We start from the raw sequence: 18,885 nt of genomic DNA, 5'->3' as shown, positions 1-18,885 counted from the left end.
ACTCACAAGGCAGGCAATACGCTCGACCTCATCTTTACTAGATGCTGTTCTTCCACTAACCTCATTGCAACTCCCCTCCAAGTCTCCGACCACTACCTTGTATCCTTTTCCCTCTCGCTCTCATCCAACACCTCCCACACTGCCCCTACTCGGATGGTATCGCGCCGTCCCAACCTTCGCTCTCTCTCCCCCGCTACTCTCTCCTCTTCCATCCTATCATCTCTTCCCTCTGCTCAAACCTTCTCCAACCTATTCCTGATTCTGCCTCCTTAACCCTCCTCTCCTCACTCTCTGCATCCTTTGACTCTCTATGTCCCCTATCCTCCAGGCCGGCTCGGTCCTCCCCTCCCGCTCCGTGGCTCGATGACTCATTGCGAGCTCACAGAACAGGGCTCCGGGCAGCCGAGCGGAAATGGAGGAAAACTCGCCTCCCTGCGGACCTGGCATCCTTTCACTCCCTCCTCTCTACATTTTCCTCCTCTGTCTCTGCTGCTAAAGCCACTTTCTACCACTCTAAATTCCAAGCATCTGCCTCTAACCCTAGGAAGCTCTTTGCCACCTTCTCCTCCCTCCTGAATCCCCCCCCCTCCTCCCTCTCTGCAGATAACTTCGTCAACCATTTTGAAAAGAAGGTCGACGACATCCGAACCTCGTTTGCTAAGTCAAACGACACCGCTGGTTCTGCTCACACTGCCCTACCCTGTGCTCTGACCTCTTTCTCCCCTCTCTCTCCAGATGAAATCTCGCGTCTTGTGACGGCCGGCCGCCCAACAACCTGCCCGCTTGACCCTATCCCCTCCTCTCTTCTCCAGACCATTTCCGGAGACCTCCCTTACCTCACCTCGCTCATCAACTCATCCCTGACCGCTGGCTACGTCCCTTCCGTCTGCAAGAGAGCGAGAGTTGCACCCCTTCTGAAAAAACCTACACTCGATCCCTCCGATGTCAACAACTACAGACCAGTATCCCTTCTTTCTTGTCTCTCCAAAACTCTTGAACGTGCCGTCCTTGGCCAGCTCTCCCGCTATCTCTCTCTGAATGACGTTCTTGATCCAAATCAGTCAGGTTTCAAGACTAGTCATTCAACTGAGACTGCTCTCCTCTGTATCACGGAGGCCCTCCGCACTGCTAAAGCTAACTCTCTCTCCTCTGCTCTCATCCTTCTAGATCTATCGGCTGCCTTCGATACTGTGAACCATCAGATCCTCCTCTCCACCCTCTCCGAGTTGGGCATCTCCGGCGCGGCCCACGCTTGGATTGCGTCCTACCTGACAGGTCGCTCTTACCAGGTGGCGTGGCGTGAATCTGTCTCCTCACCACGCGCTCTCACCACTGGTGTCCCCCAGGACTCTGTTCTAGGCCCTCTCCTATTCTCGCTATACACCAAGTCACCTGGCTCTGTCATAACCTCACATGGTCTCTCCTATCATTGCTATGCAGGTCTTCACACAATTAATCTTCTCCTTTCCCCCTTCTGATGACCAGGTGGCGAATCGCATCTCTGCATGTCTGGCAGACATATCAGTGCGGATGACGGATCACCACCTCAAGCTGAACCTCGGCAAGACGGAGCTGCTCTTCCTCCCGGGGAAGGACTGCCCGTTCCATGATCTCGCCATCACGGTTGACAACTCCATTGTGTCCTCCTCCCAGAGCGCTAAGAACCTTGGCGTGATCCTGGACAACACCCTGTCGTTCTCAACTAACATCAAGGCGGTGGCCCGTTCCTGTAGGTTCATGCTCTACAACATCCGCAGAGTACGACCCTGCCTCACACAGGAAGCGGCGCAGGTCCTAATCCAGGCACTTGTCATCTCCCATCTGGATTACTGTAACTCGTTGTTGGCTGGGCTCCCTGCCTGTGCCATTAAACCCCTACAACTCATCCAGAACGCCGCAGCCCGTCTGGTGTTCAACCTTCCCAAGTTCTCTCACGTCACCCCGCTCCTCCGCTCTCTCCACTGGCTTCCAGTTGAAGCTCGCATCCGCTACAAGACCATGGTGCTTGCCTACGGAGCTGTGAGGGGAACGGCACCTCAGTACCTCCAGGCTCTGATCAGGCCCTACACCCAAACAAGGGCACTGCATTCATCCACCTCTGGCCTGCTCGCCTACCACTGAGGAAGTACAGCTCCCGCTCAGCCCAGTCAAAACTGTTCGCTGCTCTGGCCCCCCAATGGTGGAACAAACTCCCTCACGACGCCAGGACAGCGGAGTCAATCACCACCTTCCGGAGACACCTGAAACCCCACCTCTTTAAGGAATACCTAGGATAGGATTAGTAATCCCTCTCACCCCCCCCCTTTAAGATTTAGATGCACTATTGTAAAGTGACTGTTCCACTGGATGTCTTAAGGTGAATGCACCAATTTGTAAGTCGCTCTGGATAAGAGCGTCTGCTAAATGACTTAAATGTAAATGTAATGTAACTTCAAACTCCTTGCCTCTTTGCTTGACATCATGGGAATATCAAAAGAAATCAGCTACGACTTTAGAAAAACAATTGTAGACCTCCACAAGTCAGGTTCATCCTTGGCGGCACTGGTGGCCCCTGGCTGACTGGCGGCACTGGCGGCCCCTGGCTGACTGGCGGCACTTGCGGCCCCTGGCTGACTGGCGGCACTGGCGGCCCCTGGCAGACTGGCTGCACTGGCGGCCCCTGGCAGACTGGCGGCGCTGGGCAGACGGGTGGCTCATATGGCGCTGGAGAGGAAGGCTCTGGCAGCGCTGGACTGGAAGGCTCTGGCAGCGCAGGACTGAGTAGCTCTGGCGCGTCTGGAATGAGGGGCGGGAGCTCTGGTAGCGCCGAAAAGGTGGGAGACTCCGGCTGCAATGGAGAGGAGGAAGGCTCTAGCTGCGCTGGACAGGCGGGAGACTCCAGCAGCGCTGGATAGACGAGGCGCACTGTAGGCCTGATGCGTGGTGCTGGCACTGGTGGTACTGGGACGAGGACACGCACAGGAAGCCTGGTGCGGGGAGCTGCCACCGGAGGGCTGGTGTGTGGAGGTAGCACTGGATGGACCGGACCGTGAAGGCGTACTGGAGATCTTGAGAGCAGGGCTGGCACCAACCGCCCTGGCTGGATCTTCACCCTAGCCCGGCAGATGTGGGAATCTGGGATGTAGCGCACCTGGCTAAGCACGCATACTGGGGACACTGTGCGAACCACCGCATAACACGGTGCCTGACCAGCACCAGGCCCACCACTGTTAGCACTGCTAGGAGCACTGTAGTGTTGAGATGGCACAGGACGTGCAAGGCTAGGGAGATACACAGGAGGCCTGGTGCGTGAGGCTGGCACAGTCTTCACCAGACCCCTAGCACGCACCTCAGGATGAGTATGGAGAGCTGACCCAGGTGCCATTAAATTAAATCCCTGGCACGCTCCGTCGGGAGAATGTCGTGCCTCATGCACCAAACCAGCAACTCCCTCATATCTCTCTCCTCCAATTTCCCCATTAACTCCTTCACAGTCTCTGCTTCGCTCACCTCCAACACCAGCTCTGGTTCTGAGCTCCTCCTTGGCTCCTCACAATAAACGGGGGGAGTTGGCTCAGGTCTGACTCCTGACTCTGCCACACTCCCCCTGTGCCCCCCAAAAAACATTTTTGGGGCTGACTCTCGGGCTTCCGTCCGCGTCGCCGTGCTTGCTTCGCCAACCTCATTCTCCTGTAACCTTCCGCGCACTGCTCCATCGAATCCCAGGCGGGCTCCGGCACGCTCCCTGGGTCGACCGCCCACCTGTCTATCTCCTCCCAAGTTGTGTAGTCCAGATTCTGCTCACATGTCCCGAAATCCTGACCTCGCTGTTGCTGTTCCTGCTGCTGCTGCCTCTGTTCCTTCTCCTGCTGCTGCTGCCTCTGTTCCTTCTCCTGCTGCTGCTGCCTCTGTTCCTTCTCCTGCTGCTGCTGCCTCTGTTCCTTCTCCTGCTGCTGCTGCCTCTGTTCCTTCTGCTGCTGCTGCCTCTGTTCCTTCTCCTGCTGCTGCTGCCTCTGTTCCTTCTCCTGCTGCTGCTGCCTCTGTTCCTTCTCCTGCTGCTGCTGCCTCTGTTCCTTCTCCTGCTGCTGCTGCCTCTGTTCCTTCTCCTGCTGCTGCTGCCTCTGTTCCTTCTCCTGCTGCTGCTGCCTCTGTTCCTTCTCCTGCTGCTGCTGCCTCTGTTCCTTCTCCTGCTGCTGCTGCCTCTGTTCCTTCTCCTGCTGCTGCTGCCTCTGTTCCTTCTCCTGCTGCTGCTGCCTCTGTTCCTTCTCCTGCTGCTGCTGCCTCTGTTCCTTCTCCTGCTGCTGCTGCCTCTGTTCCTTCTCCTGCTGCTGCTGCCTCTGTTCCTTCTCCTGCTGCTGCTGCCTCTGTCCCTTCTCCTGCTGCTGCTCCTTCTCCTGCTGCTGCTGCCTCTGTTCCTTCTCCTGCTGCTGCTGCCTCTGTCCCTTCTCCTGCTGCTGCTGCCTCTGTCCCTTCTCCTGCTGCTGCTGCCTCTGTCCCTTCTCCTGCTGCTGCTACCTCTGTCCCTTCTCCTGCTGCTGCTGCCTCTGTCCCTTCTCCTGCTGCTGCTGCCTCTGTCCCTTCTCCTGCTGCTGCTGCCTCTGTTCCTTCTCCTGCTGCTGCTTTTGCTGCAGCTGCTGTTTACCACGCCGCTTGGTCCTGTTGTGGTGGGTGATTCTGTAAGGGTTTTCCTGTGGTGAAGGAGAAGCGGACCAAAACGCAGCGTGGTGGTTATTCATGTTCTTTAATAAAGGAACTAGACATGAAATAACTAACAAAACAATAAATGTACGAAAACCTAAACAGTCCTATCTGGTGCAAACACAGAGACAGAAACAATCACCCACAAACACACAGTGAAACCCAGGCTACCTAAGTATGATTCTCAATCAGAGACAACTAATGACACCTGCCTCTGATTGAGAAACATACTAGGCCGAAACATAGAAATACCCAAAACCTAGAAAAACAAACATAGACTGCCCACCCAACTCACGTCCTGACCATATTAAATAAATAAAAAACAAAGGAAATAAAGGTCAGAACGTGACACCCTGAGTGTGTGTACTGTGTGTGTTATTGCCCTGAGTGTGTGTACTGTGTGTGTTATTGCCCTGAGTGTGTGTACTGTGTGTGTTATTGCCCTGAGTGTGTGTACTGTGTGTGTTATTGCCCTGAGTGTGTGTACTGTGTGTGTTCTTGCCCTGAGTGTGTGTACTGTGTGTGTTCTTGCCCTGAGTGTGTGTACTGTGTGTGTTATTGCCCTGAGTGTGTGTACTGTGTGTGTTATTGCCTTGTAATTGTTAATGCCCTGACACAAATGACCCGTAACATCCCCGCATTGTGAGTGACCGGCTATCAGACCATGTCACCGGCTGTGTCCCAATTGGCTCACTATTCCCCCTCTGGGCACTGGTCAAAAGTAGTGCACTATAAAAGGAATAGGGTAGCATTTGGGAAACAACCTGTGTCTCTAGTGAGCTGTGGAAAGCAACACTGAAAACTCTAACAATGAACAGATGCTACTGACCTCACACTGATACAGCAGACAGAATTAGGTCACACACCTACACACACACACCTACAAACACACACACATACACACACACACACACACACACACACACACACACACGGCTGGTGGTGGTGGAAAAATACAACAACTGCAGTCAGAAGAACTAATCTTCCCAGGTACCCCCGGTAGATAGGCCAGGTACCGCCTGTAGATAGGCCAGGTACCCCCTGTGGATAGGCCAGGTACCCCCTGTGGATAGGCCAGGTACCCCCTGTGGATAGGCCAGGTAGACCCTGTGGATAGGCCAGGCACCCCCTGTAGATAGGCCAGGCACCCCCTGTAGATAGGCCAGGCACCCCCTGTAGATAGGCCAGGCACCCCCTGTAGATAGGCCAGGCACCCCCTGTAGATAGGCCAGGCACCCCCTGTAGATAGGCCAGGCACCCCCTGTAGATAGGCCAGGCAACCCCTGTAGATAGGCCAGGCAACCCCTGTAGATAGGCCAGGCAACCCCTGTAGATAGGCCAGGCAACCCCTGTAGATAGGCCAGGCAACCCCTGTAGATAGGCCAGGCAACCCCTGTAGATAGGCCAGGCAACCCCTGTAGATAGGCCAGGCAACCCCTGTAGATAGGCCAGGTAACCCCTGTAGATAGGCCAGGTAACCCCTGTAGATAGGCCAGGTAACCCCTGTAGATAGGCCAGGTAACCCCTGTAGATAGGCCAGGTAACCCCTGTAGATAGGCCAGGTAACCCCTGTAGATACGCCAGGTACCCCCTGTAGATACGCCAGGTAACCCCTGTAGATACACCAGGTACCCCCTGTAGATACGCCAGGTAACCCCTGTAGATACGCCAGGTACCCTCTGTAGATAGGCCAGGTAACCCCTGTAGATACGCCAGGTAACCCCTGTAGATAGGCCAGGTAACCCCTGTAGATACGCCAGGTAACCCCTGTAGATACGCCAGGTACCCCCTGTAGATACGCCAGGTAACCCCTGTAGATACGCCAGGTACCCCCTGTAGATACACCAGGTAACCCCTGTAGATACGCCAGGTACCCTCTGTAGATACGCCAGGTACCCCCTGTAGATACGCCAGGTAACCCCTGTAGATACGCCAGGTAACCCCTGTAGATACGCCAGGTAACCCCTGTAGATACGCCAGGTAACCCCTGTAGATACGCCAGGTAACCCCTGTAGATAGGCCAGGTAACCCCTGTAGATAGGCCAGGTAACCCCTGTAGATAGGCCAGGTAACCCCTGTAGATACGCCAGGTAACCCCTGTAGATAGGCCAGGCACCCCAGCATGAGTTGAGAAACACTTCTGAAGAGTGAGGAACACATTCATCGAGCTAGATATTTACAACTGGGAAACATATTCCCAATCATGTCCTGTGAAGGGAGAGAGAGACATTCATTTAAGGTTCATTCACAATGAAAGTGAGGAGATAAAACACAACAATGAGTATGGTGAGACAAAAACTACTCAGTATGTCAGTATGCTTAACTCTCAACAGAGGAGCAACATTCTAATGCTGAACTCTCAACAGAGGAGCAACATTCTAATGTGGAACTCTCAACAGAGGAGCAACATTCTAATGCTGAACTCTCACAGAGGAGCAACATTCTAATGCTGAACTCTCAACAGAGGAGCAACATTCTAATGCTGAACTCTCAACAGAGGAGCAACATTCTAATGTGGAACTCTCAACAGAGGAGCAACATTCTAATGCTGAACTCTCAACAGAGGAGCAACATTCTAATGTGGAACTCTCAGCAGAGGAGCAACATTCTAATGTGGAACTCTCAACAGAGGAGCAACATTCTAATGCTGAACTCTCAACAGAGGAGCAACATTCTAATGCTGAACTCTCAACAGAGGAGCAACATTCTAATGCTGAACTCTCAACAGAGGAGCAACATTCTAATGCTGACCTCTCAACAAGGAGCAACATTCTAATGCTGAACTCTCAACAGAGGAGCAACATTCTAATGCTGTTCTCACAATGAAAGTGAGGAGATAAAACACAACAATGAGTATGGTGAGACAAAAACTACTCAGTATGTCAGTATGCTTAACTCTCAACAGAGGAGCAACATTCTAACGTGGAACTCTCACAGAGGAGCAACATTCTAATGCTGAACTCTCAACAGAGGAGCAACATTCTAATGCGGAACTCTCACAGAGGAGCAACATTCTAATGCTGTTCTCTCAACAGAGGAGCAACATTCTAATGCTGAACTCTCACAGAGGAGCAACATTCTAATACTGAACTCTCAACAGAGGAGCAACATTCTAATACTGAACTCTCAACAGAGGAGCAACATTCTAATGCTGAACTCTCAAAAGAGGAGCAACATTCTAATGCTGACCTCTCAACAAGGAGCAACATTCTAATGCTGTACTCTCAACAGAAGAGCATCATTCTAATGCGGAACTCTCAACAGAGGAGCAACATTCTAATGCTGAACTCTCAACAGAGGAGCAACATTCTAATGCTGAACTCTCAACAGAGGAGCAACATTCTAATGCTGAACTCTCAACAGAGGAGTAACATTCTAATGCTGAACTCTCAACAGAGGAGCAACATTCTAATGCTGACCTCTCAACAGAGGAGCAACATTCTAATGCTGAACTCTCAACAGAGGAGCAACATTCTAATGCTGAACTCTCAACAAGGAGCAACATTCTAATGCTGAACTCTCAACAGAGGAGCAACATTCTAATGCTGTTCTCTCAACAGAGGAGCAACATTCTAATGTGGAACTCTCACAGAGGAGCAACATTCTAATGCTGAACTCTCACAGAGGAGCAACATTCTAATGCTGACCTCTCAACAGAGGAGCAACATTCTAATGCTGAACTCTCAACAGAGGAGCAACATTCTAATGCTGTTCTCTCAACAGAGGAGCAACATTCTAATGTGGAACTCTCACAGAGGAGCAACATTCTAATGCTGAACTCTCACAGAGGAGCAACATTCTAATGCTGACCTCTCAACAGAGGAGCAACATTCTAATGCTGAACTCTCACAGAGGAGCAACATTCTAATGCTGAACTCTCAACAGAGGAGCAACATTCTAATGTGGAACTCTCAACAGAGGAGCAACATTCTAATGCTGAACTCTCACAGAGGAGCAACATTCTAATGCTGAACTCTCAACAGAGGAGCAACATTCTAATGCTGAACTCTCAACAGAGGAGCAACATTCTAATGTGGAACTCTCAACAGAGGAGCAACATTCTAATGCTGAACTCTCAACAGAGGAGCAACATTCTAATGTGGAACTCTCAGCAGAGGAGCAACATTCTAATGTGGAACTCTCAACAGAGGAGCAACATTCTAATGCTGAACTCTCAACAGAGGAGCAACATTCTAATGCTGAACTCTCAATAGAGGAGCAACATTCTAATGCTGAACTCTCAACAGAGGAGCAACATTCTAATGCTGAACTCTCAACAGAGGAGCAACATTCTAATGCTGACCTCTCAACAAGGAGCAACATTCTACTGCTGAACTCTCAACAGAGGAGCAACATTCTAATGCTGTTCTCACAATGAAAGTGAGGAGATAAAACACAACAATGAGTATGGTGAGACAAAAACTACTCAGTATGTCAGTATGCTTAACTCTCAACAGAGGAGCAACATTCTAACGTGGAACTCTCACAGAGGAGCAACATTCTAATGCTGAACTCTCAACAGAGGAGCAACATTCTAATGTGGAACTCTCACAGAGGAGCAACATTCTAATGCTGTTCTCTCAACAGAGGAGCAACATTCTAATGCTGAAGTCTCACAGAGGAGCAACATTCTAATACTGAACTCTCAACAGAGGAGCAACATTCTAATACTGAACTCTCAACAGAGGAGCAACATTCTAATGCTGAACTCTCAAAAGAGGAGCAACATTCTAATGCTGACCTCTCAACAAGGAGCAACATTCTAATGCTGTACTCTCAACAGAAGAGCATCATTCTAATGCGGAACTCTCAACAGAGGAGCAACATTCTAATGCTGAACTCTCAACAGAGGAGCAACATTCTAATGCTGAACTCTCAACAGAGGAGCAACATTCTAATGCTGACCTCTCAACAGAGGAGCAACATTCTAATGCTGAACTCTCAACAGAGGAGCAACATTCTAATACTGAACTCTCAACAGAGGAGCAACATTCTAATGCTGAACTCTCAACAAGGAGCAACATTCTAATGCTGAACTCTCAACAGAGGAGCAACATTCTAATGCTGTTCTCTCAACAGAGGAGCAACATTCTAATGTGGAACTCTCACAGAGGAGCAACATTCTAATGCTGAACTCTCACAGAGGAGCAACATTCTAATGCTGACCTCTCAACAGAGGAGCAACATTCTAATGCTGAACTCTCAACAGAGGAGCAACATTCTAATGCTGTTCTCTCAACAGAGGAGCAACATTCTAATGTGGAACTCTCACAGAGGAGCAACATTCTAATGCTGAACTCTCAACAGAGGAGCAACATTCTAATGCTGAACTCTCAACAGAGGAGCAACATTCTAATGCTGAACTCTCAACAGAGGAGCAACATTCTAATGCTGAACTCTCAACAGAGGAGCAACATTCTAATGCTGAACTCTCAACAGAGGAGCAACATTCTAATGCTGAACTCTCAACAGAGGAGCAACATTCTAATGCTGAATTCTCAACAGAGGAGCAACATTCTAATGCTGAACTCTCAACAGAGGAGCAACATTCTAATGCTGAACTCTCAATGAAAGAGGAGCAAAATTCTAATGCTGAGTACTGGTCAACAGAAACTACTCAACATTCTAATGTGGAACTCTCAACAGAGGAGCAACATTCTAATGCTGAACTCTCACAGAGGAGCAACATTCTAATGCTGAACTCTCAACAGAGGAGCAACATTCTAATGCTGAACTCTCAACAGAGGAGCAACATTCTAATGCTGAACTCTCAACAGAGGAGCAACATTCTAATGTGGAACTCTCAACAGAGGAGCAACATTCTAATGCTGAACTCTCAACAGAGGAGCAACATTCTAATGTTGAACTCTCAACAGAGGAGCAACATTCTAATGCTGAACTCTCAACAGAGGAGCAACATTCTAATGCTGAACTCTCAACAGAGGAGCAACATTCTAATGCTGAACTCTCAACAGAGGAGCAACATTCTAATGCTGTTCTCTCAACAGAGGAGCAACATTCTAATGTGGAACTCTCAACAGAGGAGCAACATTCTAATGCTGAACTCTCAACAGAGGAGCAACATTCTAATGCTGAACTCTCAACAGAGGAGCAACATTCTAATGCTGAACTCTCAACAGAGGAGCAACATTCTAATGCTGTTCTCTCAACAAAGGAGCAACATTCTAATGTGGAACTCTCACAGAGGAGCAACATTCTAATGCTGAACTCTCAACAGAGGAGCAACATTCTAATGCTGAACTCTCAACAGAGGAGCAACATTCTAATGCTGACCTCTCAACAGAGGAGCAACATTCTAATGCTGAACTCTCAACAGAGGAGCAACATTCTAATGCTGAACTCTCAACAGAGGAGCAACATTCTAATGCTGAACTCTCAACAGAGGAGCAACATTCTAATGCTGAACTCTCAACAGAGGAGCAACATTCTAATGCTGTTCTCTCAACAGAGGAGCAACATTCTAATGTGGAACTCTCACAGAGGAGCAACATTCTAATGCTGAACTCTCACAGAGGAGCAACATTCTAATGCTGACCTCTCAACAGAGGAGCAACATTCTAATGCTGAACTCTCACAGAGGAGCAACATTCTAATGCTGAACTCTCAACAGAGGAGCAACATTCTAATGCTGAACTCTCAACAGGGGAGCAACATTCTAATGTGGAACTCTCAACAGAGGAGCAACATTCTAATGCTGAATTCTCAACAGAGGAGCAACATTCTAATGCTGAACTCTCAACAGAGGAGCAACATTCTAATGCTGAACTCTCAACAGAGGAGCAACATTCTAATGCTGAACTCTCAACAGAGGAGCAACATTCTAATGTGGAACTCTAAACAGAGGAGCAACATTCTAATGCTGAACTCTCAATAGAGGAGTAACATTCTAATGCTGAACTCTCACAGAGGAGCAACATTCTAATGCTGAACTCTCAACAGAGGAGCAACATTCTAATGCTGAACTCTCAACAGAGGAGCAACATTCTAATGTGGAACTCTCACAGAGGAGCAACATTCTAATGTGGAACTCTCAACAGAGGAGCAACATTCTAATGTTGAACTCTCAACAGAGGAGCAACATTCTAATGCTGAACTCTCAACAGAGGAGCAACATTCTAATGCTGAACTCTCAACAAGGAGCAACATTCTAATGCTGAACTCTCAACAGAGGAGCAACATTCTAATGCTGTTCTCTCAACAGAGGAGCAACATTCTAATGTGGAACTCTCACAGAGGAGCAACATTCTAATGCTGAACTCTCACAGAGGAGCAACATTCTAATGCTGACCTCTCAACAGAGGAGCAACATTCTAATGCTGAACTCTCAACAGAGGAGCAACATTCTAATGCTGTTCTCTCAACAAAGGAGCAACATTCTAATGTGGAACTCTCACAGAGGAGCAACATTCTAATGCTGAACTCTCAACAGAGGAGCAACATTCTAATGCTGAACTCTCAACAGAGGAGCAACATTCTAATGCTGACCTCTCAACAGAGGAGCAACATTCTAATGCTGAACTCTCAACAGAGGAGCAACATTCTAATACTGAACTCTCAACAGAGGAGCAACATTCTAATGCTGAACTCTCAACAGAGGAGCAACATTCTAATGCTGAACTCTCAACAGAGGAGCAACATTCTAATGCTGAACTCTCAACAGAGGAGCAACATTCTAATGCTGAACTCTCAACAGAGGAGCAACATTCTAATGTGGAACTCTCGACAGAGGAGCAACATTCTAATGCTGAACTCTCAATAGAGGAGTAACATTCTAATGCTGAACTCTCACAGAGGAGCAACATTCTAATGCAGAACTCTCAACAGAAGAGCAACATTCTAATGCTGAACTCTCAACAGAGGAGCAACATTATAATTCAAGCGCTTGTGTTCTGTCCCTTTTGAAAAATGGTGTCAGTGATGCAGTGTGAATGGTTAGTCACTTAATGCTGTTCATCCGTCCCCCTGTCAGATAATGTGAAGTCCAACTGAGATTCTGTAGACCTGGGCTGCCTAACAATGATCTACCCTGCTCCCTGAAGTGTCCACTTGTTCATTCCCCCTCAGTGGGCTGGCGTAGGCATGGGCTGGATAGAGTTTCCACCATGTATTCTACCCCAGTCCATTCCTTTCAAATCCATGAGGAGGCTGTCAATGCTTTGATTCCCTGATTCCCTAGATGGCTCAGCCAGCTGGCAATACAACAGTATGCTAGCACCTTTGACTTGCTCAAATACCTGTCTTGCTAAAAACCAATCCGCCACACTGCATTGATAGAATGGCATGACATCTCATCAACAAAAAACACATTTTGAGTGTATGCTGGCCAGCTACTCATTTCTCTGTCACAAGAGACTACATGTTATGTGATGAGTCCTTGTAGATTCTATTAAAGCATGGCTACACTTCATCCATGACTCTGAACATACAGTATGCTCCCTATTCAAAGCCATCTAGTCAAGACAATGTATAATCCACAGTCACTCCAGCCAAGTCTCTATTCAATGTGTGAGGAAGAGAGGAGGGGGAGGAGAGGTGGAGAGGAGGAGAGGTAGAGAGGAGGAGAGGTGGAGATAAAGTGAGGAGGAGAGGAAGAGAGGAAGAGAGGTGGAGAGGAGGAGAGGTAGAGAGGAGGAGAGGTGGAGATAAAGTGAGGAGGAGAGGAAGAAAGGAATAGAGGTGGAGAGGAGGAGATGTGGAGATAAAGTGAGGAGGAGAGGAAGAGAGGTGGAGAGGAGGAGAGGTGGAGAGGAGGAGAGGAGGAGAGGAAGTGACAAGGAGAGGAAGAGAGGAAGAGAGAAAGAGAGGAAGTGAGGAGGAGAGGAAGTGAGGAGGAGAGGAAGTGAGGAGGAGAGGAAGTGAGGAGGAGAGGAAGTTAGGAGGAGAAGAAGAGAGGAAGTGAGGGAGAGAGGAGTAGAAGAAGAGATGAGGAGAGGAGGAGAGGAAGTGACGAGGAGAGGAAGAGAGGAAGAGAGAAAGAGAGGAAGTGAGGAGGAGTGGAAGTTAGGAGGAGAAGAAGAGAGTAAGTGAGGAAGAGAGGAGGAGAAGAAGAGAGGAGGAGAGGAAGTGAGGAGGAGAGGAAGTGAGGAGGAGAGGAAAGGAGGAGGAGAGGAAGTGAGGAGGAGAGGAGGAGAAGAAGAGAGGAGAGGAGGAGAGGAAGTGACGAGGAGAGGAAGAGAGGAAGAGAGAAAGAGAGGAAGTGAGGAGGAGAGGAAGTGAGGAAATGAGGAAGAGAGGAGGAGAAGGAGATGGGAGAAGAGGAAGTTAGGAGGAGAAGAAGAGAGGAAGTGAGGAAGAGAGGAGGAGAATAAGAGAGGAGGAGAGGAAGTGAGGAGGAGAGGAAGTGAGGAAGTGAGGAGGAGAGGAAGTGAGGAGGAGAGGAAGAGAGGAAGTGAGGAAGTGAGGAGGAGAGGAAGTGAGGAGGGGAAGAAGAGAGGAGGAGAGGAGGAGAGGAAGTGAGGAGGAGAGGAAGTGAGGGAGAGAGGAGGAGAAGAAGAGAGGAGGAGAGGAAGTGAGGAGGAGAGGAAGAGAGGAAGTGAGGAGGAGAGGAAGAGAGGAAGTGAGGAGGAGAGGAAGTGAGGAAGTGAGGAAGAGAGGAGGAGAAGGAGAGAGGAGGAGAGGAAGTTAGGAGGAGAAGAAGAGAGGAAGTGAGGAAGAGAGGAGGAGAAGAAGAGAGGAGGAGAGGAAGAGAGGAAGAGAGGTGGAGAGGAGGGGAGGAGGAGGGAAGTGACGAGGAGAGGAAGAGAGGAAGAGAGGTGGAGAGGAGGAGAGAAGGAGAGGAAGTTAGGAGGAGAAGAAGAGAGGAAGTGAGGAAGAGAGGAGGAGAAGAAGAGAGGAGGAGAGGAAGTGAGGAGGAGAAGAAGTGAGGAGGAGAGGAAGTGAGGAGGAGAGGAAGTGACGAGGAGAGGAAGAGAGGAAGAGAGAAAGAGAGGAAGAGAGGTCGAGAGGACGGGAGGAGGAGAGGAAGTGACGAGGAGAGGAAGAGAGGAAGAGAGGAAGAGAGGTGGAGAGGTGGAGAGGAGGAGAGGAAGTGAGGAAGTGAGGAAGTGAGGAAGAGAGGAGGAGAAGGAGAGAGGAGGAGAGGAAGTTAGGAGGAGAAAAGAGAGGAAGTGAGGAAGAGAGGAGGAGAAGAAGAGAGGAAGTGAGGAAGTGAGGAGGAGAAGGAAGGAGGAGGAAGTGAGGAGGAAGAGAGGAAGTGAGGAAGAGAGGAGGAGAGAAGAGGGAGGAGAGGAAGTGAGGAGGAGAAGAAGTGAGGAAGTGAGGAGGTGAGGAAGTGAGGAGGAGAGGAAGAGAGGAGGAGAGGAAGTGAGGAGAAGAAGAAGAGAGGAAGTGAGGTAGTGAGGAGGAGAGAGGAGGAGAGGAAATGAGGAGAAGAGGAAGAGAGGAAGTGAGGTAGTGAGGAGGAGAGGAAGAGAGGAAGTAAGGAAGAGAGGAAGTGAGGAAGTGAGGAGGAGAGGAAGAGAGGAAGAGAAGAGGAGAGGAAGTCTGACCAGTTGGACCATCATATCCTCCCTATACAACCCATTCAAGTAAGACAAAATGAACCACTCCAGCTCACAGTCTCCCTCATTACTGTATAGAGAAGAGACGTCTCCAGTGTGAATAGAACAGAGAGAGAGAGTCTACCACTACACCAGTCTCCAGTGTGATTAGAACAGAGAGAGAGAGAGACTACTACACCAGTCTACACCACTACACCAGTCTCCAGTGTGATTAGAACAGAGAGAGAGAGACCACTACACCAGTCTCCAGTGTGATTAGAACAGAGAGAGAGAGACCACTACACCAGTCTCCAGTATGAATAGAACAGAGAGAGACCACTACACAAGTCTCCAGTGTGAATAGAACAGAGAGAGAGAGACTACTACACCAGTCTCCAGTGTGAATAGAACAGAGAGAGAGAGACCACTACACCAGTCTCCAGTGTGAATAGAACACAGAGAGAGAGAGACCACTACACCAGTCTCCAGTATGAATAGAACAGAGAGAGACCACTACACCAGTCTCCAATGTGAATAGAACAGAGAGAGAGACCACTACACCAGTCTCCAGTGTGAATAGAACAGAGAGAGACCACTACACGAGTCTCCAGTGTGAATAGAACAGAGAGAGACCACTACACGAGTCTCCAGTGTGAATAGAACAGAGAGAGAGAGAGACAACTACACCAGTCTCCAGTATGAATAGAACAGAGAGAGAGAGACCACTACACCAGTCTCCAGTGTGAATAGAACAGAGAGAGAGAGACCACTACACCAGTCTCCAGTATGAATAGAACAGAGAGAGAGAGTCCACTACACCAGTCTCCAGTGTGAATAGAACAGAGAGAGAGACCACTACACCAGTCTCCAGTGTGAATAGAACCACTGCACCAGTCTCCAGTGTGAATAGAACAGAGAGAGACCACTACACCAGTCTCCAGTGTGAATAGAACAGAGAGAGACCACTACACCAGTCTCCACCACTACACCAGTCTCCAGTGTGAATAGAACAGAGAGAGAGAGACCACTACACCAGTCTCCAGTGTGAATAGAACAGAGAGAGAGACCACTACACCAGTCTCCAGTGTGAATAGAACAGAGAGAGAGAGACCACTACACCAGTCTCCAGTATGAATAGAACAGAGAGAGAGACCACTACACCAGTCTCCAGTATGAATAGAACAGAGAGAGAGAGACCACTACACCAGTCTCCAGTGTGAATACAACAGAGAGAGACCACTACACCAGACTCCAGTGTGAATAGAACAGAGAGAGAGAGACCACTGCACCAGTCTCCAGTGTGAATAGAACAGAGAGAGACCACTACACCAGTCTCCGGTGTGATTAGAACAGAGAGAGAGAGACCACTACACCAGTCTCCAGTGTGAATAGAACAGAGAGAGAGAGATACTACACCAGTCTCCAGTATGAATAGAACAGAGAGAGAGACCACTACACCAGTCTCCAGTGTGAATAGAACAGAGAGAGACCACTACACCAGTCTCCAGTGTGATTAGAACAGAGAGAGAACACTACACCAGTCTCCAGTGTGAATAGAACAGAGAGAGAGAGACCACTACACCAGTCTCCAGTGTGAATAGAACAGAGAGAGAGAGACCACTACACCAGTCTCCAGTGTGAATAGAACAGAGAGAGAGACCACTACACCAGTCTCCAGTGTGAATAGAACAGAGAGAGAGAGACCACTACACCAGTCTCCAGTGTGAATAAAACAGAGAGAGACCACTGCACCAGTCTCCAGTATGAATAGAACAGAGAGAGAGACCACTACACCAGTTTCCAGTATGAATAGAACAGAGAGAGAGACCACTACACCAGTCTCCAGTATGAATAGAACAGAGAGAGAGACCACTACACCAGTCTCCAGTATGAATAGAACAGAGAGAGAACACTACACCGGTCTCCAGTGTGATTAGAACAGAGAGAGAGAGACCACTACACCAGTCTCCAGTGTGATTAGAACAGAGAGAGACCACTACACCAGTCTCCAGTGTGAATAGAACAGAGAGAGAGAGACCACTACACCAGTCTCCAGTATGAATAGAACAGAGAGAGAGACCAATACACCAGTCTCCAGTATGAATAGAACAGAGAGAGACCACTACACCAGTCTCCGGTGTGATTAGAACAGAGAGAGAGAGAGACCACTACACCAGTCTCCAGTGTGAATAGAACAGAGAGAGACCACTACACCAGTCTCCAGTGTGAATAGAACAGAGAGATACCACTACACCAGTCTCCAGTGTGATTAGAACAGAGAGAGACTACTACACCAGTCTCCAGTGTGATTAGAACAGAGAGAGACCACTACACCAGTCTCCAGTGTGATTAGAACAGAGAGAGAGACCACTACACCAGTCTCCAGTGTGATTAGAACAGAGAGAGAGAGACCACTACACCAGTCTCCAGTGTGAATAGAACAGAGAGAGACCACTACACCAGTCTCCAGTGTGAATAGAACAGAGAGAGAGAGACCACTACACCAGTCTCCAGTGTGATTAGAACAGAGAGAGAGAGACCACTACACCAGTCTCCAGTGTGAATAGAACAGAGAGAGACCACTACACCAGTCTCCAGTGTGAATAGAACAGAGAGAGAGAGACCACTACACCAGTCTCCAGTATGAATAGAACAGAGAGAGAGACCACTACACCAGTCTCCAGTATGAATAGAACAGAGAGAGAGAGAGACCACTACACCAGTCTCCAGTATGAATAGAACAGAGAGAGAGACCACTACACCAGTCTCCAGTATGAATAGAACAGAGAGAGAGAGAGACCACTACACCAGTCTCCAGTGTGAATAGAACAGAGAGAGACCACTACACCAGTCTCCAGTGTGAATAGAACAGAGAGAGAGAGACCACTACACCAGTCTCCAGTGTGAATAGAACAGAGAGAGAGAGACCACTACACCAGTCTCCAGTGTGAATAGAACAGAGAGAGAGAGACCACTACACCAGTCTCCAGTGTGAATAGAACAGAGAGAGAGAGACCACTACACCAGTCTCCAGTGTGAATAAAACAGAGAGAGACCACTGCACCAGTCTCCAGTATGAATAGAACAGAGAGAGAGACCACTACACCAGTTTCCAGTATGAATAGAACAGAGAGAGAGACCACTACACCAGTCTCCAGTATGAATAGAACAGAGAGAGAGACCACTACACCAGTCTCCAGTATGAATAGAACAGAGAGAGACCACTACACCAGTCTCCAGTGTGATTAGAACAGAGAGAGAGAGACCACTACACCAGTCTCCAGTGTGATTAGAACAGAGAGAGACCACTACACCAGTCTCCAGTGTGAATAGAACAGAGAGAGAGAGACCACTACACCAGTCTCCAGTATGAATAGAACAGAGAAAGAGACCAATACACCAGTCTCCAGTATGAATAGAACAGAGAGAGACCACTACACCAGTCTCCGGTGTGATTAGAACAGAGAGAGAGAGAGACCACTACACCAGTCTCCAGTGTGAATAGAACAGAGAGAGACCACTACACCAGTCTCCAGTGTGAATAGAACAGAGAGATACCACTACACCAGTCTCCAGTGTGATTAGAACAGAGAGAGAGACTACTACACCAGTCTCCAGTGTGATTAGAACAGAGAGAGACCACTACACCAGTCTCCAGTGTGATTAGAACAGAGAGAGAGACCACTACACCAGTCTCCAGTGTGAATAG

This window comes from Oncorhynchus gorbuscha, linkage group LG03, assembly GCF_021184085.1.
Source record: "Oncorhynchus gorbuscha isolate QuinsamMale2020 ecotype Even-year linkage group LG03, OgorEven_v1.0, whole genome shotgun sequence".
Taxonomy (NCBI): Eukaryota; Metazoa; Chordata; class Actinopteri; order Salmoniformes; family Salmonidae; genus Oncorhynchus; species Oncorhynchus gorbuscha.
This window is presented reverse-complemented; position numbering follows the sequence as displayed.